This window comes from Macaca fascicularis, chromosome 2 (assembly GCF_037993035.2).
Source record: "Macaca fascicularis isolate 582-1 chromosome 2, T2T-MFA8v1.1".
Classification (NCBI taxonomy): Eukaryota; Metazoa; Chordata; class Mammalia; order Primates; family Cercopithecidae; genus Macaca; species Macaca fascicularis.
In genome coordinates this window covers 135216967-135241373 of record NC_088376.1, presented here as the reverse complement: position 1 = coordinate 135241373, position 24407 = coordinate 135216967, and the positions used below count along the sequence as shown (strand labels likewise).

Sequence of the window (24407 nt, the reverse complement as noted above, 5' to 3'; positions counted from 1 at the left end):
ATGCCAACAACGTCCAGGTTGAGAAACCCTGCTTCAGGGAAAAGCTCTTTGTGGCTTCCCAAGGTGTGCTTTGCAGAACACTGATTCTCAAATGTGCCCACTCAAAAAGGGCCTGAGGTCATTAGGAAGATGCTGCATCATGTGGCTCAGTCTTGGGGATTCACAACACACCCAAACATTTAAGGCCCTGAGAAGACCTGCAGTCAAAACATGAAACATATCAAGAAGCCATGTTATCTGGACTAAGTGTATTCCAAATGAACTTGCCTCTGGAATCCTTTGTGGAGTATTTTGTGAAATACAAAGCTAGTCTGTGCTCTAGAAGGATGCACAGGTCTGCCTTCTATTGGCTTTAATAAATCTGGCTTGTGGCCTCACAGGAGTAGCAGGGAAAGATTAGGGGGACCCATTCCTGAATTCCTTATGAAAGATTCCCAGTGCTTCTGGTTGTCACTGACTCAATGGCTTCATATCTGCAGGAAAAGATTAGAATCCATCCCTGAATTCTTTGTGAAAGATTCCCAGTACTTCTGGTTGTCACTGACTCAATGGCTTTATGTCTATTTCATGCAAACTGTCTAGGGACAGGTGTGGCACCAATGAGATGATTTTAACAGAAATGGTGTTCTCTTCTCCCATTGCCCTCCAATAATTAAATGTCAACAAATAGGGGTATAATTAGAGCATTATTTCAAAGTTGAGAAACTCCATTATAAGGTAAAGTCCACAAAGGCATGTATTTCTCCAGATGTGTAATTGTTTTCAAATTTGCATTGAAACTCTTGAATATGTCTAATCAGTTTACAAACAGAAGCAAAGAAATGTGATTAATTTTATCCTCCACATGATAGCCAATCTCTGTTCTAGACCTTATCCCATACACAAATGACTCGGTCAAGTTTACTTTTTTAAGTTTTTCATGTCATGGCAGAGGCCACAAGCTTCCTGAGTAACAGAATCTTAATTTTATTTGAGATAGAAAAGCATCAAATAAAAAGAGAACATTCCAGTTTTACTTACAGTTAGGGGTGTATATGTGACTATGGAAATGCGTAGGACCTCAGGAAGATGATATGGAAAAGCTGATATCCCTGGAAGGTATACTCCTTGTTTTCCCCTCCCTCTACTTCTGGCCTGGAATGCACATGTAGTAGCTGAGGCTCCAGCAGCCATCTTGGGCCAGAGGGTTACTCTAAAGAAGGAAGACACTCACTCTGAGTTTAACAAAGCACAAAGACATGAGCCTGCATATCTGATGACACCATGGAGCCAGTATACTATCACTGAACTATCTGTCTCTGGATTTCTCTTATTTATGTGTGAGCAAAACTTTTGAACTTATTAAACTGTTATTTTGGATATATATGTCTTTTCAATTTTTAATAAATATGATTAATGGTTTTCCAACCATGAATTGTTGCATGTAATACATATATTAATTGTTGTTGCATGTAACACATATATGTGTGCATGCGCATACACAGACACCCCTTGAACTTGAGAATGTGTAGGGAGCTATGTTCTCTTTTAGAACAGCACGTGCTTTCCTCTGAAGATAATTTACTTTCAAAGAATACCTTGCCATGAGCGGTCTTTTGCCCCCAGCAGAGGGAATGAGTTCTCTTGAAAACAGTACATGCCTTATTCTGCTCACTTCACATACGTTCCAAAATAAACGAGTATCTAATGATTTAGTGCATGCCAAATGATTTGTACCATATGCTCATGTCAGGAATAAAGGGGTTCTGTGCATTTTCATATCTGAGTGTTGAATTGGACTCCTGAACTTTCTGGCCGGCTTGCACCATCAGGTGACCATCAGGACAGGGGGTGTCTAGGGCTAAGCTAGCGGCGCGGCTTCATCACGCCAGAAGGCAGGAAAGAATGTCATGAGCGGGTGCACCCTTCTCTAGGAGATTTAAGAGGCCTCTGAAGTGCTATAATTAGAGGGTTATGGAGAAGGAAGGCAACTTGTCTGCTAAGCGAGATCTCCTTTAGGATGCTCTTGTATTATTTCAGGGTTACAATGTGAATTAGCCAACTTTTAATAGCTTCCTTCCTTTTCCCCCTTTCCTCCCTCCTTCCTTCCCTCTTTCTCTTTTTTCTCATACGTAGTAAAAACAGTCGACACATAGCTTGTGCATTTATTAGGTGATCATACATGCTCTTTATCCTCTGCTCATTTTATATGTGGGTATCATTATCAATATCCTCAGTGTGCAGTGGAACAAAGACTTTAAAATGACATGGAAAATGACATCCACAGAAACTCTATTTCCAAATAAGGTCACATTCTGAGGTCCTGGGTGGACAGAAATTTTTTTGGGAGGGGAACACTATTTAACCCACTACAGTGCCCAAGCCTTTAACTACTGGGGCACACTGTCGTATAAAGCTATCCTCATGCAATGTTTTGATTGCGCGCGCGCGCGCGTGTGTGTGTGTGTGTGTGTGTGTGTGTGTGTATCTTCCCCTGGGGAGAAATTGTATGTAGAATGCCTCATGTGTCTCCAAACACAAGTTCTATCCTAAGGGACCAAGATGTGTCCTCTTCAACAGGCATGAGGACAAGCCCAGCCCATCTGACTTTTCCTGAGTGTCACTGTCCCATCTATCAGGCTTGCTTGTGGCCAGGAGGCTGTTTCCATACATTTTTATGGCTGCCGGAGACTCCATTAAAGGCACGTTCAATCAGCGAGCCTGACAGTGACAGAGCCCAGTTGCTCACCAATTCTCTCTCTTGAAATTTATAGAGATCGTAAAAGACTCGTAGGAAATCCTCTGGCCTCGGCATTTGGGTTGCAAAGTGTCTCCTTTAGAAGGTAATGTGCCACTGAAGACTGGTGAGTCATTTACTTTTTGCATTTCCCAGGTCCTGGATGCTAAGCCACTGTTCCCACCCAGGCCCTGGGCCTCATGCTGCAAACGCCAGGCTTGGGAATCAGGGCGCCTCATTGGAAGGGGCAGAAATAGTGCTGCTTCATCACTTTCTTCCCCTTCTCACTTTCCCAGGGACCAGGATTGTATCAGTAAGGTCTTAACCTTGGCCATGATTTGGAATCACAGCAAACCTGAAGTTCTCCTCTGTGGAAACAGCCCGAGCTGGGCCATTTGCAATTGTGTGGACTCTAGCATGTGTCCAGCTGGAGCAGCATGTGGTGGACACTGGTGTTTGGCAGCCCCACATCCATGTCAGGGAAGAGCACCTTGACTTTGCTTTGGGTCTCTCTGGCTCTGCTTGGTGTCTGTGTTGCTGGTTCCCCATCCTCTGCCAGCCTCCTACCTCTGGAGGGGGCTTGATACCCAAACCTGGACACCTCAGACTCTGTTCCCTGACTTCTGTGGGAACCATTCACAAGCTCACTTTCCACGGGGATTGTGCTGGGGTGGGCCTCCTGCACTCAGACTGTGGCTCCCACTTCCTTCCTCTTCCTCTGTCTTGTCGGTATCCCTGGGCACTAACCCTTGCAGGCTGCATTTCCTGGGCATTCTTGCCAGCTGGCTTCCAGCTGGGTTGGGCCAAGAAAGGCACTGGGGGAGGGTGAGGGTGAAAGTAGAGAGAAGAGACAGGGTATTTCTCCCTCTCCCTGCTGGCCTTGGGAGGCATCAGCTGCAGTTCCTCTGTGGCTCCAACGCCCCCCAAGGCTGCCCTACTCTGGTTCCAGCTTCTGTCAGGTGTCCCCAAGCCCCTGGGTTCCAGTTACACCATCCTTCCCTCTTTGTCTCTCTGACATAAAGGAGGCAGTGTCTTCCTCCTGTCGCTAATCCCTGGGTTTTCAACATGGCCATGCTGTTCTCTCAGCAACTCCATCACCTCTGTAACCAATTCCCTGCATTCAATTTCACCAAGGTCAACACCCAAAGTGGCTTTTGCCACAGTCCACCACATGGAGAAAATGAAGCTAAGAGGGAGGAAAGCAGCCTCTAGAGAGAGGGAAAAAGAGGAAGGGAGACCGAGTCCTGATGATGTTTTATCTCCTGGATACAGCTATGCCTGAAGCCCTCAGGCTTTCATCTATGTTAGTCAATAAATCCTACCCATCTCCCTGCTTTTTTCTTCTTGAGCCGGTTTGAGTTGCATTCATGTCACTGCAGTTCAGAGTCCTTTCATAGAAATACGAATGCAGTGAGATGCACTGTAAGCATTGCTTTTTGTTTTATGTTTTTTGTTTGTTTGTTTTTTCAGTGGAAGGACTAAAATGTTCTTCCTCAGAGGTAGCAAGTCTCCTTAGAGGAGATGTGTTTTGGAGGAAAATAATCAATGATTCTTTGGTTTGTCAAATGCAAGGCAAATACTAACCCAGAGTTCTGGAAAGGACTTGAATAAAAGAGTTATTCAACCTTATATTTCAATGATCTAAGCTGCACTGTTTTGTTGTAATTCTGATTCATAAAAGTCTGTGTGTTAAAACTGGTTAGATTATACACATTTTATATGCAATTTAGTGTATGTTAATTATTCTTTAATAAAGTTGGAAAATGCAAAAAAGAGCAACACATCAAAACAAAGAGACAGGAATGCTATTCAGCAACAAAAAAGAATGAACTATGGTTATGTTTGATACCTTCTATTTGACCCTGCAGATGAATCTCAAACCTTATGCTGAGTGAAAGAATCTAGACACAAAGGCAGACATATTATGGCATTCTATATAGAAGACTCTAGAAAACACAAATTGAATCTAAAATGACAGAAAGCAGATCAGGAGTTTCCCAGGGTTCCCAGGGACAAGGGTGGAGGGAATTATCTGGAACGAGACACAAGGGAACTTTTTGGGGTAACGGAAGTGTTGCATGTCTTAATTGTGGTCATGGTTATACAGGGGTATAAATTAACCAAACTAATTGAAATGTACAGTTAGAATGGGTACATTTTATAGTTTATGAGCCATATATAAACTACATATAAACACCTCAATAAATTTGATATCATAAAAAATCAATGTATATATTCAACATGATAGATTTTTTTCCTCCACAAAATTCTACTACTAAATTTGCAGCATGCATTCCCATGATTGGTGCATTAGAACAGAGAAAATGAAGCTATGCAAATAAAGCCACTACAGCTCATAGAATGAGTGGTGTGGTCAATGAGAAGAAGACTTGTCTGGGCTGAAAAGGGGGAAATCTTTGGGAGTTCTTTGGGGGGTCTCTTAGCTGGCACTTCTACTCCAATTAGAAAACGCCATTGAAAGCTGGGCTCTGGCAGTGGCTTTAGGGTCCATGGGCTTAAAGTGGAGCTGTGTAAGTAGCTGGGCATGGATGGAAGGTGAGTGGGCGCAAATCCACCTTCCCTGAAGGTGTAGGATCCTGAGAGATTGAGTGAGGATGGCGCTGACGCAACTGACCACGTTCATGTGATTTTGTGGACCAATTGTCCCCACTGCTGAATTTTAGAAATTACTGGGAATCCAGTGAACAGTAACAAAATCAGTTTTGTGCATGTCACAGGATGGATTTGGAGTTATTACCTGAGTATTAAAATAACACTAACCAGGCACTGTGGTTCATGCCTATAATCCCAGAGGTCAAGTGGGAGGATTGCTTGAGGCCAGGAGTCCTAGACCAGCCTGAGCAACATAGCAAGACTCCTTCTCTATGAAAGATTTTTTTTAAAGTTAGTAAGGCATGGTGGTGCAGACTTGTAGTCCTAGCTATGGAGGAGGCTGAGGAAGAAGGATTGCTTGAGCCCAGGAGTTCAAAGGTTGAGTGAACTATGATACCACCACTGTACTCCAGCCTTGTCTCACAGAGTGAGACTCCAGCTCTAAAATAAAAATAAAAATGTTCTGGCCAGGTGTGGTGGCTCATGTCTATAATTCCAGCACTTTGGAAGGCAGGAGAGTCACTTGAGGCCAGGAGTTTGAAACCAGCCTGGGCAACATAGTGAGATTTCATCTCTAAAAAAAAAAAGAAAAAAAAATTGGTTTAAAAACGAAAACTAATCAATTTTGGCCTCTGTCCTGATGAAGAAAGGTATATTGGTTACAATAAAATTTTGGATTGAGTCACTGAGCATGGTATGGCCCATGGCAGGAAATTCACTAAACCTTAGAAACCTAAATCATGTGCCACCACAGACAAGGTTGTGCTACAGTTACTAGTATTAAGGGGAACCAGGGAGAGATTGGAGTGTGGGGTTATGGTGTTAAGAAGTATGAAATGACCCCCAGACTATGGCCGCAGGGGAAGTCACAGCAGAGAGCTCTGTTGCACTTTCTCTCTCTCCCACCTTTTCTCCCCTTTCTCCTTTCTTCTGGTAAGCAAGATATTGGTTATCTAATCCTGTATGCCAAGCTATCCCCAAATTTGGCAGCTTAAAAACAACACAGATTTACTATGTAAAAGTTGCTGTGGGCTAGGAATCTGGTCATGGTTTGGTTGCGTCCTCCAGCCCAGGGTGTCTTATACATTGTAATCAAGATGCTGGCTTAGAGTCTGTGGTCTCATCTGATGGCACAGCTGGGGTAGGATCCACCTCCAAGTCACTCAGTGATTTTTGGTAGAATCCCTCCTGGGTTACTGGACTAAGCACCTTAGTTCCTCACTGGCTGTTAGTCAGAGGCTTCTCTTGGTTCATTGCCAGGGAGTCCTCTCCATCAGGGCAAAAAAGCAAGAAAAGTCTGAAAGAGAATGTCAGCGAGAAGTTCCAGCTTTTGCAATCTGATTTTGGAAATGGCATCTCATCATGTTTGCTTCATTCTATTTGCTAGAAGCAAGTCTCGGTCCACACTCAAGGGTCAAAGATTACCCTTGACATGAATAACATTGCCAAGGACATGAATAACAGGAGGTAGGGTCATTAGGGTGTGAAAGGAAAATAAATCTTGGGGCCCTAAAGTCACAAAGCTAAAGGGAAAAGTCAAGCTGGGATCTGCTTAGGGTAAACCTGCCTCCCATTTTATTCAAAGTCATCCCTCTATCAGTAGATAAATGCATATCTGATTGTCTCCTTTGGAAAGGCTAAGCAGAAACTCAAAAGAATGCAACCATTTGTCTCTTATTTACCCATGACCTGGAAGCCCCTCTCCACTTTGAGTTGTCCCACCTTTGCTTTGAGTTGTCCCGCCATTCTCTTACATATATTGATTGATATCTCATGTCTCCCTAAAATTTATAAACGCAAACTGTGCTTGGACCACCTTGGACACATGTCATCAGGACCTCCTGAGGCTGTGTCACAGGAGTCTGTTCTTAACTTTGGCAAAATAAACTTCCTAACTTGACTGAGACCCGTCTCAGACATTCAGGGCTCACAAGGGACCATTGCAGAAGGTTGGCTACCACAGGCAACAAATGTTGTATCAGTCCCTACTCTGTGCCAGGCTCTTGCTGAAATACTAATTTAAAGATGAATGAGAGGCAGTTTCTGGCCTCAGAAGTAATCCAATCTAGACGAGAAGCTGATCAAGTGAGCAAGCAATTAAGACACAGGGTGGTAGTGTTGTGAATTAATGTGTGCATCTGAGTAAAGCAGAGCAGACTCTGACTTTGGAGCCAGGTTATTCCCCTTGTTGCTGTGGCGCGTCGGCCAAGTAATCTATTGCTGAAGAAGTCACAGGCACTGCTAACAGTACTGTGGTTTATTGCCTAGATTCAAAATGGAAGGCAGTGCTAAATGTCAGGTAAATGTTAAGGAAAAGGAAGATATAATTTGTATTTCCACCAAAGTTCACAGACCTCCTGAATTCTGTGCATGGACCATGTGCAACAGGTGAAGACCTTGTTTTCAGCACCAACCACAGTAGTAAGAACTGCACCCCACTTACCACCAGACACAGGGGCAGCTTTTCCCACTTGACCACTATTTGGGCTATCCTCAAAGACCTTTACAGAAGAGAGAAGAGCAGGCCAAAGAGTCAGACAGGTGGGGATTGACTCTTGGTCCAACTATTTTGTGATCGTCTGATCTAGTTCAAGTCACTTCACCTCTCTGAGCTTGAATTTCTTCATAGCTGTTAAATACAGTCTATAAACATATAGAGTTATAAGCAAGAGAGTGCCATCTGTCAAGTGTGTAGTAGGTAGGAAATGATAGCTATACATTTTTAAAATTACTACTCATTATCTAAATTTGAGGTGCCCAACTTTCAAGAACCGTATCAACCCATGTTTCCTCTGTGAACGCATCCCAGAGCATTCCAATTCACATCTCAACTCCCTCCTTTGGAATCTGCCTTTTATAAATCTAGATTGGCACTTGGGTGCCAACTCATGAGTGTAATTATATGTCCCATAGTGTTTGCTGCATTCTCTTTGTTAGAAGCAAGTCCCTAGGTTCACACTCAAGGGACATGAACAAATAGCTGCCCTCATTTTTTGAGAGCTTAAAAATATCCAGGGAAGGTACCAGGTATTTTACATACCTTAACCCATTTATACAAGCCCTGGTATCTTTCTTTTTATCCTCAGAGTAACCTTTTAAAGCAGGTAACACTAGGCACAGTAGCTCACACCTATAATCACAGCACTTTGGGAGGCTGAGATGGGAGGATCTCTGGAGCTTAGGAGTTCGAGACCAGCTTGGGCAACATAGCAAGACCTCATCTCTACTAAAACTCAACAATAAAAATCAGCTGGGCATGGTGGCATGCAGCTGTAGTCCCAGCTACTTGGGAGACGAGGCCAGAGGATAACTTGAGCCTTGGAGGTTGAGTGATCATGACACTGCACTCCAGCCTATGTGGCAGAGTGAGACCCTGTCTCAAAAAAAAAAAAAAAGAAAAAGAAAGACATATAGTAATATTATCACATTTTGCAGTTGAGGAAACTGAGGCACAGATAGATGAAATAAGTTGCCCAAGTTTACAAAGCTAATGGCATGGATGGCAGGAATCTAACACAGGAAAGTCTGACATTGGATTCCCTCAGAACAGGAACTATGACTTATTTCCAATTTTTGTTTTATTGTTGGTTCCCATCAGCATATTGCACAGTTCCTGGTATATAGTGGCCAACCATCCATGCCTGTTTGCTGGGGAACAACTGGAGAGGAAGAATGGAAGCAGTATGGTGTGGTGCAGAAAGTTCTAGGTGAAGAGAGAGCCCTGGTTTTTGTTGCAGCTCTGGGACCACCTGTGAGTTTGTCCTGGGTGTGTTCCTTTGCCTCTTTGGTGAAGGGTCTCTTAGCCTCTCACAATGAGAAGCTAAGTGCCTAGGCCCTGGAGTTAGCACCCTGCATTCTAGTCCCCAGCTCTATACATTGTGTGACTTTGGACAGATCCAAGTTAAACTGCAGTGTCCCAGCATTTACCCATTTACCCAGTAAAATGGGTAGTGTATTTCTCCCACCTTTCAGGGATGTTGGGAGAATAAAATGAGAGCAGGCACATCTATGATGTGACCCTCAGGGCCTGGCTGGCAGGCAGTAGGTGCACCATAAAGCAAGCTGTTGCTGTGGCTGCTGGAGGGGTTTGTGATGCTTATGATAATTACTGTGATGGTGGGAGTGATGCTCTCCTGACGGTTTGGTAGAGAGCCAGACAGAAGATGTCATGACAGGAGATTAGAGCACTTGGCAAAAAGGAGGGAAGAGGTGAGGCTCTGTACCCCGGCTCCTCTGAGTGTACAACACAGCCCCCAGGGCCCTTCAAACCAATAGGTCACCAGCTCCAGGCCTCAGATTACTTATCCTTAAAACCACAAGAGTAGCCTGGAAAATAAGAGTTTCCGTTAATTAGCTCTTTGTTATGTCTACATTAAATTTGGCAGCCAATTGGATTTTTTTTCATGAATTTGACCATATAACATAATTTGGGAGGAGGATCTCAAAAGCCTGAGTCGCAAGGACAGCAGAATAGAGTTGGAGACAGACTCACCTTGGCATTAGACAAATTTGCCCGTGAGTCCTGCCTCTATGATGTACCTGCTGGGGGAATTGAGGCATGCTACTTACCAATCTTAAGCCTCAGTTTCCTCACCCAGAAAGCAGAGACCACTGGTTCTCACTTCCCTGGGTTGCAATGAGATTATACATCCAATCTGGGCATAATAATAAACTTTCAATAAATGGGAGCTATGCATATTGTAGTTAACAACAACAATAAATAGTATAGCTTTGTCTTGGGTATATATTGCCTATTCTGGAAACAATTAAACAAATTTACCTCTTGGCTTGCCAACAAGCACATAAGCACAGTCCAACAGTAGGAACGGAAGAGATTTTCATGACGTAACATATTTTGCTGTAAAAGACATATTTTGGCCCTTCATCTGACCAGCCTTGTTATTAAAATTCTAAGATTAGTGATGCAAACCACATAATTAATCTCTTCCTATGAAAAGGTTCAAATAATATAATCCGAGCATGAAGATGTTTGAAATGGTATCGTTTTATCATCCAAATTAGCTTTGCATGAGTTCCTTGCAGAAATCCAAAGAAAAAAAGCTCCCTTTATTCATGCCAGAGAAACCAGTAAAAAACATTTAAAATGTCTCTAAATGTCGGACAAAGCTCCATTGTGAATGGAAAACAGTATGGGCAATAAATAAACGTTATCCAAATCTCATAAAAACCGTAAAGGTAACTGGCAGAAATACTGAACTGGTCATTCACTCATAAATAAATATATGGCCATCTTAAACATCCTGGCATATCCTGTTTAGTTGATTCATGGCCATTCGCTGAAGACAAGGATTCCACCTTAGAAGATTTAACACCCTGCACTATATGTCATTGTCTTGTTAACAGTTCTGGGGGTGGGATGAGCTCTGGTTAACGGGTCTTGCTGACACCAGTGTTTAGTTAGAGGATTGGCTAACGATGCCCAGAACTGTGTGGAAATGGCCTCCCTCTCTGTGTGTTTTGCTCATGCTCCTGAGGAAACCTCATTGCCATAGGGAAGAAAATGCCCAGGAAAGCAATACCTAGAAAGTGCAGAAATCATGATTTGAGGACTAGCCCTCCAAACTTGGATTCCATGGCTAACTGCATCACCATATCCAGATTTTGTTAGCACTCATGCAATGAGTTCTTGTAAGCACTTGAAAGCTCAACGATCTGTCTTGGTTTACTCCTTACTGGATCCCTCTGGCTGCCTGTTCGTTCTCTGGGGTTAGGCCACTCCAGAGGGCAAATGTTTATGGCTTCATAAAGGGTTTTGCACTTACATGACATCTCTGATCGATTGGTGGTGTCTGCCTGGAGTGCTAAGTGGGAAAGACTTCTGCTGCCTTGTGTGGACTCAGTGGGGAAGAGGGCTGTGATTGATTAATGCTGTCTGCTACAGATATAGGACTGGAGAGTAGTGAGATGCATGCCATGTATTTGTAATCCCTGGCTTCTGGATGATCTGATGATGTGTTTCAAGTATGATGGGAGAGTGTGGTGTGGTCTGCCAACCAGCCTCCAATTTCTTCCTGTTCAGTACTGCAGGGTAGAGATTGACATAGGTGGTTAGGAGACTTGGGGTCATACAGGAGCCCACTTAAGTGTTAGATAGAGGTGCTATTCCCTATTCTCCTCTAAGGTTCTGTGGAGATTCAGCTACCAGGTCCACTATGGCTATGCTCTGAAATCTCAAGCTTGTTTTTCTAGCTCATTTCCCCTGTAAATTTCACATTAATGGCCACCGAGGAGCAGTAAGATGGTGTGATGGTTAATACTGAGTGTCAACTTGATCGGATTGAAGGATGCAAAGTCTTAATCTTGGGTATGTCTGTGAGGATGTTGCCAAAGGAGATTAACATTTGAGTCAATGGGCTGAGGAAGGCAGACACACCCTTAATCTGGATGGGCAGCATCTAATCAGCTGCCAGGGAATATAAAGCAGGCAGAAAAATGTGAAAAGGTTAGACTGCCCTAGCCTCTCAGCCCACATCTTTCTCCGTGCTGGATGCTTCCTGTCCCTGAACGTCAGACTCCAAGTTCTTCAGTTTGGGGACTCAGACTGGCTCTCCTTGCTCCTCAGCCTGCAGATGACTATTGTGGACCTTGTGATTATGTGAGTTAACACTTAAGAAACCCATATATATATATATTTTTTCCATTAGTTCTGCCCTTCTAGATAATGCTGACTAATACAGATGGCAAGGTCAATTGCAAGAATTTGGACTTGAATTTAGTGACTATGAAGATTCCAGAAGGTGAGTGAAGGAGAGTTACAACGAAGTCAGGCATTTCACTAATTATTTCATTGATTGATTGATTGATTGAGACAAGGTCTCACTCTGTCACCCACAGTGCAGTGGTGCCATCACAGCTCACTGCAGCTTCAACCTCTCAACCTTCTGGGCTTAAGCGATCCTCCCACTTCAGCCTCCTGAGTAGCTGTGGACTACAGGTGCATGCCACCATGCCTGGCTAATTTTTGTATTTTTTGTAGAGGTGGGGTTTTACCATGTTGGCAAGGCTGGTCTTGAACTCCTGACCTCAAGTGATCTATCCATCTTGGCCCCCAAAGTGCTGGGATTATAAGCACGAGCCACCATGCTCAGCCCTCATTCACCCCTTTTTAAGAACTCTATGAGTTAGATTTTATGCACCTCCATATTCTAGGTATAGAAACAGGAGCTCAGAAAGGTTGACTTACATCCCTAGGTCACACAGCTGGTAGCAGGTGCTAGTCTGCCTAGGTCTGTGTGACCTCCAGATCTGGGCTGTCTCCTTTCTGAGTCACCCACCACTATGTTAATCTGGTCTTGGGGAATAGCGGCCAAGGACATCCAAGTCCTGAGGCTGAAGAAGGTTGTAATAGATGCTGCTTTCTTTGCCTCCCAGTCTGGCCTGGCCCCAGAAACTGGTTTATCCCGCCTCGCTCAAGGCAGATGCATCTTCCCCTTCCTACATTCTCGACAGAGTGATTTCCAGGGAATGGTGCGAAGGCCATGTTACGCAAAAGGCACCATTTTAGAGCTCTAATAAATAGCTATTCAATTCAGTCAGCCAAATTAGGGAAGAATCACTCTAAGAATATCTGCTCCCTGCTGAGCTGATTTGAGTGTGACTGACTATCTTGCTTCGTGGAAACCAGGCAGAGTAAAGGGAGGAGTTGCCCAGAAAGTTGAAGATTCTCCTTCTAAAGAGGCCTCAGGGATTAAATTAGTCACTTCTGAGGTCTCCTGTCGGACGAGTGATAGAATTTCATCGACTTGTCACTGGAGCCAGCAGAACATGATGTGCTAGATATCTTCCCGCTGTTCCCCTGCAGAGAGAAAGAGCGAAGAAAAGATTCATGCTTTATACCCTTAGGAGACTGGGGAGGGCAGGGGCAGCCCTCTCAGCCACTGTTTCCTTTCTTCTGGGAGTTGTGACAGGCAGCGTAACTATTGTCAGTAAACTCTCCAACAAAGGCATTGCGGCTCCTCGGCTTGCACATGTTGGAGACGGGGGAAAGCCACAACATGTTCCCCGCCCCATATCTTTGTATTCCTTAAGACAGCCTCACTGCTAGAACAAAACAACCCCTCATTTCAGGGGCTTACCGTAATCAGGGCTTATTTCTCACTAAGGTCACATCCCAGTGCTGGTCAGCCTGGTGGGGATGGAAATGGAGATCTGCTCCACTCAGCTACTCAGGGACCCAGGCTCCTTTGCGTTAGGGTTCTACCATCTTTTAGGGCCACAGAATTCTTCCTGGATTGTCTTCCAGATGAGAGAAGAAAAAGTGAAGTGTCACACAGGAGTCTTTCCAGGGACCAGGCCCTGAAGTGGTGTCCATCATTGCTGTCCACATTCCACTGGCCACACCTCAGTCACATGGTCCCATCTAACTGCAGGGGATCCTGGGAAATATGGTCTAGCTGTGTCCCCAGGTGGAAAAAGAGTGAAATTTGGGGAACATATAGTATCTCTCTGTTTCAACCTCTATCTAAAATGGCCAAGTCCCTATGCTGAGAATATAAACAAGTCAATGACAATAATAACAACAACAAAAGAGATGGCACCAGCCCAGACATACATGCTCATCTATTCTTGAATATGGCAATTTTCCAACTCTAGAATCTAGGTCCTTACTTCTTAAAATGAGTACAAAGCTGAAGGATACATAGAACCGCCAGGTGAACATAAGACACCTTGTAGTTGCATCAATTTTACCTGAAAGTTTAAGCAATTTTAAAATACTGAATTTTAGCTTTCTTGAAAGATTTAGGCATGTGTGTATCCAATGAACCCAAGGGAAGTCAGGGGATTCCTGAAAGTCCTAGGCTTATTGTCTTACATGTTTATGGCTTCCCTTTTGGACATTTAGGAAAATGTCAAGGAGACTAAAACATTTGACTAAAGTTTTGTCTTTACCATCCTTTCTTCAGTTTTAAGTCATGGGCATTCCAAACTAAATGGGGGAAGGTAAGTTGTGAGTCTACCCAAGACCCAATGATATTAGCAATTAATTTCCAAAGCAATTATGAGTCAGATATTTTGCTAAGGGCTTGCATGTGTTTTGGTTATCTATTGCTAAACAGCAAACTATCAAAAAGTTAGTGGCTAAAACAACCATTTTATTCTATCTCATGATTTTGTGAGCCAGGAATTCAGGCAGAGCTCAGCAGGGTGATTCTTGTGCTCTACAAGGGATCAACCAAGGTTGTTTGGTGGTGTTAAACTGACAGGCTAGTTTGATGGCTTCACGATGGCTCTACTCAAATATCTGGCACTTTGGCACAGAAGACCAGAAGACTGGAATCAGCTGGATCCCCCTCTCACTTATGTGGCAGCTCACGGCTCTAAGAACAAGTGTTCTAAGAGGTTCTAAGAAGGCTAGAATAAAGCTGCAAGGCTTCTATGACCTAGCCTCAGAAGCCCTGACACATTACTTCTGCCACATTCTGTTGGTCAAGTAGGTCACTAAAGTCAGCTCAGATTCCAGTGGAGGAGAATTAGACTCACTTTCAATGGGAAAAGTGACAAAGAATTTGCAGGCATCTCATTTAATCTTCACAGCATCTTCATGTAGCAGACATTACTTTTATGACAATAAACTTTATTTATTTGGTTACTGATTCACAGAACCTTATAATCCACATGCTCTTGAGTCAGCACTTTCAAAAGCTTAATCTAAATGACTACTGAATAGAAGAAACCATTTATAAAAACTTTCTTATCCCAATTAGTAACTTAGGACTTAAAACGATGGTACTAATATTCATAATAGCTAACTTTTTGAAACCTTACTTTCTTCCCTTTATCTTCAATTCTCAGAACAATCCTGCATGCTTATGTGGTAGATTGTATTACTGTCCAAAACACTGGCATCTTCTCCATGTGCGAGAATTATACTTTCCATTCCATGGCTTTAGTCTTGCTGTGTGACAAGTTTTGGGCTATAAAGCTTGGGTAGAGTTGATGTGTGCCACTTTCAAGCAGAAGCTTTGACAATCATTGTGTGGTTCTGCCAGGATCTCTTTTTACCTGCCATGAGATTGACAGTATCCCAAATACAGGCTTCCATGTCAATCTGCATTATGGGATGAAGATCACATGGAATTGAACCACAGCCAACAGTGGACATGTGTCTCTAATAAGCAATGGACTTCTGTTGTTGCCAGCCACTGAGATTTTAAGGCTGTTTGTTACTGCAGCATAACTTAGTCCAAGCTGACTGGTACTATTAATATTTCCATTATATAGATGATGTTGAAACAAGCACAGAATAGTTAAATAATTTGTCCATAGTCTAGCACTTAACTCTATACTGTTTGATTCCAGAGCCCTTGATCTTACTTCCAATCTTCTATATAACTGATTAAAATAAAGACTCAGGCAAAAATGGCCACATGCTTGAGTTGTGTATTTAGGCACTTAATGCACAGATTGTCTGATCTTTAGCTCACTGACAACAGCTTGTGTGCCAAAGGCACCCCTGACTTTTGAGACAGGGCTACTGAGATGTCGAAAGGCCTGGGGATGCAGCTCAATGACTTCCTTCATCACAAGAGGGGGCAAAACTGTATAAATATTTTTTGAGCATCCTACAGTATTTCATAATATTTATGAGGTTGACATCGCTTGGGATGATTTAGCCTTTCTTGGCCTGACATGTTTCTCTGCTATTTTCTTTCTAAGTAACAAGAAAAGAAGGAGAAAGTGAAATAGAGGCATGGCTGTGCCATGAATTACAAGGTGTCAAAATATTATCTAGGGATTTCTTCTTTCTCAGGGTTGTGCAAAGAATTGCATACTTCTTAGCCTCTGGCGTTACTGGACAACAGTGGTATAAAAAGGAGAGGGAATTGTCACAGGGATTAGGATGAGAGGACTGCATCTGGACAAGTGTCACAGTAGTTAAGATGAGGGGACTGCATCTGGACTTGGAGTACTCTGGCAAGTCACGTAAGTACCGGATTTTGGAATCCATGCTATTCTGGCACTTCCTTGACTTGAAGTATTTCCCTTTGCCTCCTACTGATATGTAGTATGTAATTTAAAGTGTGATTTGGGCTGCAAGCAACATAAGATTCAACTTAAAGAGGTTTTATGACAAAGAACATCTATTAGCTGGCATAACCAGAATCCTGGAAGTAGGGCAGTTCTAGAGCAGGTTAATTTAGCAGCTCAATGACATCATTGAAGACCCAGGTTCTTTCTATCTTTTTGTTCTGTTGTCCTCAGAGCATGGACTTATCTTCTTAGGCTGGTTCCCCTCATGGCCCCAAGATGGCTGCTGTAGTTCCATGTGTGGAAAGCAATATCTGCTTGTGAAAAAGGGAACTTGCTCCTCATATGTTGTCTTAACACCAGTTCCTTGAAATGGAAATTTGTGTGCAGGGAGGTTGTTGGAGAATATTCTCAGGAACAACAGCTGTTAGGGAATGAGAGAGGCAAGGTTGGCCAAAAGGAGGAGTTGAGCTATGATGCGGCTGCAACGGAGGCCTCAGCTGAACTCACAGGGCCCTCTGGAGCTGGGATGGAGCTTCAGAGTTTCCAAAACTGTGGCAAGAGGCTGGACCTTTGTACCTCTCCATTGACTAGTCATTGGATGTGTGCTGACGCTGAGTGGGTGGTGGTGGGGTGACCTCGGATAAAGCACTCCTGGCGGGTATGGGGAAAGTGCCTGTCTTGAAAGAGGATCTGGGTGGTACAGCTAGCATCCACTACTCGTGCCTCTTAGGAGGTCAAGGGTCACAATAAAGGAGCCTCTTTTTAGGTGTTTCCCATATGGCCTCTCATGTCCCCCTGGCCTGAAGTGCATCTCATATCCATTTCTAAACCACATATTGGCAGAAACAATGGTATTATCATGGTTGATTTGCACTGAAAAAGAGTCACTCTCTGTGGATAGCTCAGGCTTCTCCTGAAGAATGCAGCTGCTCTGAAGAAGGTGAGCAAAATCAAGGTATGCTAAGAAAGAAGATCGTGGGTGGGATGGGTATTCAGTGGCAGCAGGATGTGGTCCAAGGAGGGACTATGTCATCCTGAGTATTTGTCTGATCTGTTGATGCTCAACTCAGTGGAGGAAATCTCAGATAAGAAGTGCCTAGAAATGTCTAGTCTTTCAATGCTTATCGGAAGAGCATATAATGAGAAGATAAAGAGTTACCGCCCACAGTAAGCCTCCAGCTATAATAATAGTGGCAATATGGGAAGAAAGCCTTCTCTCTTTCATATACACTGAATTCAAAATGGTTCTCGTAGAGGTTGGCTGGTGGCCCCACTGTCCTGGCTCCAATGGGGTCCAGATGGCCCTTAAGCATCAGTAAAATCTCTTTGTGTGCAGACATGTTTGGCTCCTTATGTCACCCTACATCTTATTTGAGCTCCTCCTAGCACAGACTTTGAGACAAGGATTCAAATATAAGCGGTGTAGTTGGAGATGGAGATAGGGAAGTGAGGCCATGACCTAGGAAAGGACTGGCTGTAGAGTTGCCAGGTAAAATTCAGGAAGCCTGTTAAATTAGAAAGTCATACAATGAGTACTTTTTAAATATAAGCATGTCCTATGCAATATTTTTCAGACAAATAAAGAATAATTTTTTTTAGTATGTGTCCCAAATATTGGCTGGAGCATACTTACACTACAAAAACTATCAGTTTTATCTGAAATTCAAAGTTAACTGGGGATCCTGTAATTTTTATTTGTGAACTCTGACGATCCAATATAATAGCCAATAATGAGTATGTGATTGAGTCAGCTGCTACTGAAGTTAACTATAATTTTATCTTACTGTGGCCTTTGGGAACCAGTTAGAGTACACGCCTAGTTATTGGACCCAGGAGGCAAGGGAGCTGGGATGTTTCACACCTACTCTGCCAATCTTTGGTTGAAAGTTTGGGTAGGGGCAGGGTGCTGGTTCTCCAGTGGCCATCTCTCAGCTCTTCCGAATTTCCCTGAGCCCAGACAGGGAATGTCTTCCTTGTGTGACTTCTGAGAAAGCCCTCAAGCAAAGAGACAGAAGTCCTAACAGTTGACAGTCAGCTGATGCCCTCTGAAGTGGTAAGATTCAAGGATATGGGCAAGGCACCTACAGTGCCTTAGGGCCTCAGTTACGGAACAGATGTCCCAGTACTAGAAACTGTTAGAAGTGCAGTCTTCAGTGTCAGTAGATCTGGGTTGGAATCTTGATTCTACCATTGAATATGTGAGCTTGGACACATTTCTTCTTGGCCCCTTTTCCTCATCAGTAAAATGGGTCTAATGATACATACCCCATCAGATTATTGTGAAGATTAAAAGTAAAAAAGTATAGGCCGGGTGCAGTGGCTCACGTCTGTAATCCTAGCACTTTGGAGGCCGAGGCAGGCGGATCATTTGAGGTCATGAGTTTGAGACCAACCTGGCCAACATGATAAAACCTCATCTCTACTAATAATACAAAAAATTAGCAGGGTATGGTGGTTTGCGCCTGTAATCTCAGCTACTTGGGAAGCTGAGGCACGAGAATTGCTTGAACCTGGGAGGCAGATGTTGCAGTCAGCTGAGATGGCATCACTGCACTGCAGCCTGGGTGACAGAGTGAAACTGTGTCTCAAAAAACAAAAACAAAAACAAACAAACAAACAACAACAACAAAAACAAAAGATGATGTTAAAATGTACAAGCTTTGAGGTTAGACAGACCTGAACTTGAGTCCTAACTCTACCATTTACCAGCTGGTGGCCTTGGACAGGCTACATCACCTCTTGGTCTCAGGTTTTCTTATTTGTAAAAGGCAGATAACATTCACCTCCTAGAACTGTTGTGAGATTGGAAATAAATGAAATATATTAAGTGCTCAGTGCCTGGCACAGTACAGACAATCACATAAATGTATGCTTGTACTGTTATTCCTTATAGAGGCATGAGGAAGAGATGAACTCACCACTAAGTGGTCCATGCCTAATCTGAGATGCAACTCTGCTCAAGTCTATCCAGATAGTTAATGGATTTCATAGATGGGATGAATTAAGCCTATGGTAGGGCCGGGATTTCTGAGGAGAGGAGATCCAGGTGGTCATTAGGCATTGCCATCCTTCTGGGAATATGTTCCTACCCTCTTGAATTTAGGCACAGCCAGATGACTTGCTTTGGCCAATAAAGTATGAGAGAGGTGGGTGGTACTTCCAGGTGGAAGCTCCAGGAGCAAACGCATGCTTGGTCTGTGTACCACATGTGCCGTGCCTGCTATGTATTTTCCCTCCCTGATGATCAGTGAAGGTTGTGGTGTTAGAATCTGGGACCCTGGGTTCCTGACCGGGGCTGGCATGGTGCAGGGACCTCAGACAACTCATGATGGACATGCAGTGTGCATGGGAAATAATCTTCACTATTTGGGGGATCATTTGTTTCCACAAATGGACTTTGTGCAAGGGTCAGCAAAGTGATGCTGGCCAAATGATTGGAGCACAGCCATGTGCATTTGTTTACTTAGCATGTAGGGCTGCTGTCACACTACAAAGGCATAGTTGAGTAGTTGCAACAGAGATCATCTGGCCCTCAAAGCCTAAAGTACCTACTATCTGGCCCTCTACACGAACGTTTACTGACTAGCCTATCCTGATTGACATAGGGGTTATTCATCTTCTGCTCTATCTCAACTTGGGGTTTGTGTGGGGCCTGGGATTCTGCATTTCCAACAAGCTCCCAGGACATGCCAATGCTACTGGTCCATGGACCCCTTTTTGAGTAGTGAGGCTCTAGGGCAAGGTTTCTCAATCTCAGCACTGTTGACATTTTGGGCCAGATAATTTTGTGTTGTGGGGGCTTCCCCGTGCATTGGAGGTTGTTTATAGTAGCATCCCTGGTTTCCACCCACAAGATGCCAAGAGTTCCTCCTAAGATGTGACAACCAAAAGTGTTTCCAGACATTGCCAAGTGTCCCCTGGGGTGCAAGTTCCCATTAGACAGGAACCACTGCTCTGGGGACTCTCCAGTAAGCTCACAATTCTCTGGGGTGTTGACAAGAAACCCTTGGGCCACAGGCTTGGTATATCTCCTGTCTGATTCCAAGAATGATGGAAACAGTGCCAATGATGGAGAACTCCTGAGTCAGGCAGGAAGAGCCAGGGTCAAGGGACATGCAGAGGATGCCAGGAAGGAAAACAATGAAGTCGTTATATTCTTCTGCTCTGCTTGGAGTAATGTGCACATTTTAAACGTTTCACTGAAAAACTTGGATAAGATAGGTGGATAAATATCACTGCTTAGAAAGTTTGGAGTCTGGAAAAACAACTCTAATGTGTAGGCTTCTTCATGGATGGCTAAGAGCCTTCCTAGGTGTGTCTGCCAGCCAGACATTTGCAGTGGGGCAGTCCCAGCCTCTTCTGCCTCACTCTTTCCCATCACAGTGCTACCCCATGGGAAGGGGCAGCTGATTGTCGCCTTCACCCTCACTCTGGAGGAGAGAAAGGGAAGCGTTACCACCCTCCACCCTTGCCGTGTTGTCCCAAGGGCATGCTGACTTCCATCTGCTGCATGAACAGACCTCAAACTAGATGAATCAGAGGTGGCGGCTGCCGTGCGGACTGAGGGTGCTTTGAAATCAGGGGAAAAAGAATCGTCAACATGTCTCAGTTTTCACAATTTGCATCTGACCACAGAAGAAAATCCTCACAGTCTGTGTATATATATTTTGTAGACCCTTTGACATGTAATACGGTTTATTATTCTATTTATTTTTCTGTCTTGTCTAAAATTATAAGAGCCATATATAATTGTTATTTTGTAATTTAAAACAGTACAGAAGTGGGTACAGTTAAGAGGGAAGCCCTTCTCTCTTCCCTCCAATGCCACATCTCAGAATGAAACACTAAGAACAGGTTGGGTGTGATCCCTCCAGAGATTTCTATATATTTAATACACATGCGTAGTGTTTACATACGAGATCATACTACACATGTATAAGATGGTTCTGCTTTACTGTTTTCTTTTCATATCAGGGCCAGGCCAAGGGTGCAGAATTTAAGGAGGCACCCACTCTCAGGCTCATGTTAGCCCAGGGACATGGTTTGCACAACCGTGACAGTGAGCACACCCTTAAATTTTGTGTCCCAGGTGTCTTACTCTTAAGGAAGTAATACTTTTCTGTATGTCCTGGTACTCCCTGCGTAATATATCTTAGATATCTATGTCAGTTCAAACAGCCCTACCTCATTTTTTTCATAACACAGTTTAAATTTAAAGGTAACTACTGCCAGGGGTGGTGGCTCGTGCCTGTAATCCCAGCACTTCGGGAGGCCAAGACAGGAGGGTCACTTGAGCCCAGGAGTTTGAGACCAGCCTGGGCAACATGGTGAAACCCCGTTTCTACTAAAAAATACAAAAAAAATTAGGCATGGTGGCGGGCACCTGTAGCCCCAGTTACTTGGGAGGCTGAGGCAGGACAATGGCGTGCAGCTGGGAGGCAGAGCTTGCAGTGAGCAGAGATCGCACCACTGCATTCCAGCCTTTGCGACAGAGTGAAACTCTGTCAAAAAAAAAAAAAAAATTTAGCTGGGCATTGTGGTATATGCCTGTGGTCCCAGCTACTTGGGAGGCTGAGGTGGGAGGATTGCTTGAGCCTGGGAGGTTGAGGCTGCCATAAGCTGTGATCACACCACTGCACTCCAGCCTGGGTGACAGAGCGAGACCCTATCTCAAAAAAGAAATAATAATAATAATAATAATAATAATAATAAAAATAAAATACAGGGTAACTTTTGCTTTGGTTTCATTTTTGTCTACCCAGTGTGATACCAACAAAGTGATTTGGACATAGCTTTTGGAGCTGTCGCGCCTCTGCTACCTTCTGGACTTCTATGCCTGTGTTGCTTGGCTCCATAGCTCCTTCCTTGAGCTGCCCAGGTTAATGGGTGGAGGGGACAGTGGTAAGAAGCTGAGAGAGACAAAGTAGGCTCGAGTTAGGAAAGGTTCAAGCTACCTGGAAAAAAAGGGGTGCACGAGGTGAGAGAAAGGGGCAAGAGCGGGCCTTTAGGAAGAGGCAGGGAAAGGAGATTTTGGGGAGAGTAGCTGCTTCCACGAGTCAGAATTTGAGAAAAGAAATGTGTGAAGAGGAAATGTAGCCTACGTTTCAGGTTGTGATTCAAGTGTTCTTGGAGGAGGAGATTTACATCATTCCTCAAGGTCTTCTGGAGTTGGGTTTATTTAATGGAGTGCATCATGGCCTAGAGCCCAGCCCCAAGGCTAATTGGCCATAATTGGGTTACCTGTGTCTATTTGGTAAAGTTGAAGCGGGATCACAGGAGCCTAGGAGGGTTACTCAGTTTTCAAATAATCAGCTCTCTTACCAATAGGGAGTTCTTTTTTTTTTTTTTTTTTTTAACTTTTATTTTAGGTTCAGGGGTATATGTGCAGGTTTGTTTTACAGGTAAACTGTGTGTCGTAAAGGTTCTGTGTACAGATTATTTCATCACCCAGGTACTAAGCATAGTACCTGATAGATATTTTTTCTGATCCTCTCCTTCTCCCACCCTCCACCTTCTGATAGGCCCCAGTGTGTGTTATTCCCCCCATGTGTCCATGTGTTCTCATCATTTAGCTCCCACTTATAAGTGAGAACATGTGGTATTTGGTTTTTTGTTCCTTCATTAGTTTACTGAGGATAATGGCTTCCAGCTCCATCCATGCGGCTGCAAAGGACATGATCCTGTTCTTTTTTATAGCTGCATAGTATTCCATGGTGTGTATGTACCACATTTTCTTTATCCAGTCTACCAGATCTACACTGATGGGCATTTAGGTTGATTCCATGTCTTTGCTATTGTGCTGCAATGAATATATGTATGCATGTGCCTTTATGGTAAAACGATTTATATTTCTTTAAGAATATACCCAATAATGGGATTGCTGAGTCACATGGTTATTCTGTTTTACTGCTTTCCACAATGTCTGAATTAATTTACATTCCCATCAGCAGTGTATAAGGTTCTCCACAACCTCACCAGCATCTATTATTTTTTGACGTTTTAATAATTACCATTCGGACTGGTGTGAGATGGTATCTCATTGTGGTTTTGATATGTATTTCTCTAATGATTAGTGATAGTGAACATTTTTCCATACGCTTGTTGGTGGCATGTATGTCCTCTTTTGAAAAGTGTCTGTTCATGTCCTTTGCCCACTTTTTAATTTTTTTGTTTTTTGCTTGTGAATTTGTGTGAGTTCCTTACAGATTCTAGATATTAGACATTTGTCGGATGCATAGTTTGCAAATAATATGGGGTCCTAGGCCACTTTGAGGAGTTTTGGAAATCTACAAAACTATTCCTCAGAACAACGCAGGTGAGCAAATACACACAACATTTTGCCAACAGTTTTTAGGAGTTTTTGAACCCAGAGGCCCAACCTCGGCCCCCTGTGTCAAGGAAGCTGGGGAGGGCTCTGCCTGATGCTGCAGTCCCAGCCACCTGCAAATCAACTCATATTGAAAATGTGCCCAATCAGTGAGCACATTACCGTCTCCAAGAGTGCCTTGTGGAGGCAGATATGCACTTGGAAACTGCATATTCTAGAGTCTTGGCCTTTCCTGCTTGACAGCAAGAGGAATATGCAGGAGTTTGGTGGAAGTTTCTGACACAGAAATCTTACAATGGAAGTTTACCTCTGAAATCCCAGTGGAGTCCATTAGTGGAGCGATTTGCAGCTCCTTGCTTTGCTAGGTGTGCCAAGAGCGGTTCTGGTTTTAGAAGGCAGTCATCCAGGACTGCGAAGGGGCAGGCTGGGAGAATCTAAGCCCCACTGAAGGGTCCCAAGTGGAAGATGAAGAATGATGAGGACGTAAATTCTTGGTGTCTGGGAGAAGCCTGAAAGACTGGAGGCTAAGACCAGCCTTGAAAATGTATAACAGGAGACTAAGTGGCATTTTCTCCTATCATCTCAGACTGGCTGACAGTGGCACAGAGCTAGGGAGATTTCTGCACCACCACTGGGATAGGGGAGAACAAGGAGGCAGCACACTGTTCTCAGACCTGACGAGGTTGGCAGAATGGGCCCTGTTACTACTAATCATCATTACTGCCTTTCCACAAGCTATCAGTTTAAAAGAACAAAATG

At 43.7% G+C, this 24407-nt stretch overlaps 1 long non-coding RNA gene across 1 annotated transcript in view; it reads left to right on the top strand.

Moving 5' to 3' along the window:
- LOC107128960 (uncharacterized) overlaps window positions 1–24407 on the top strand; it is a 136971-nt gene that overhangs the window by 106157 nt on the left and 6407 nt on the right. The gene's annotated exons all lie outside the window — the stretch shown is intronic.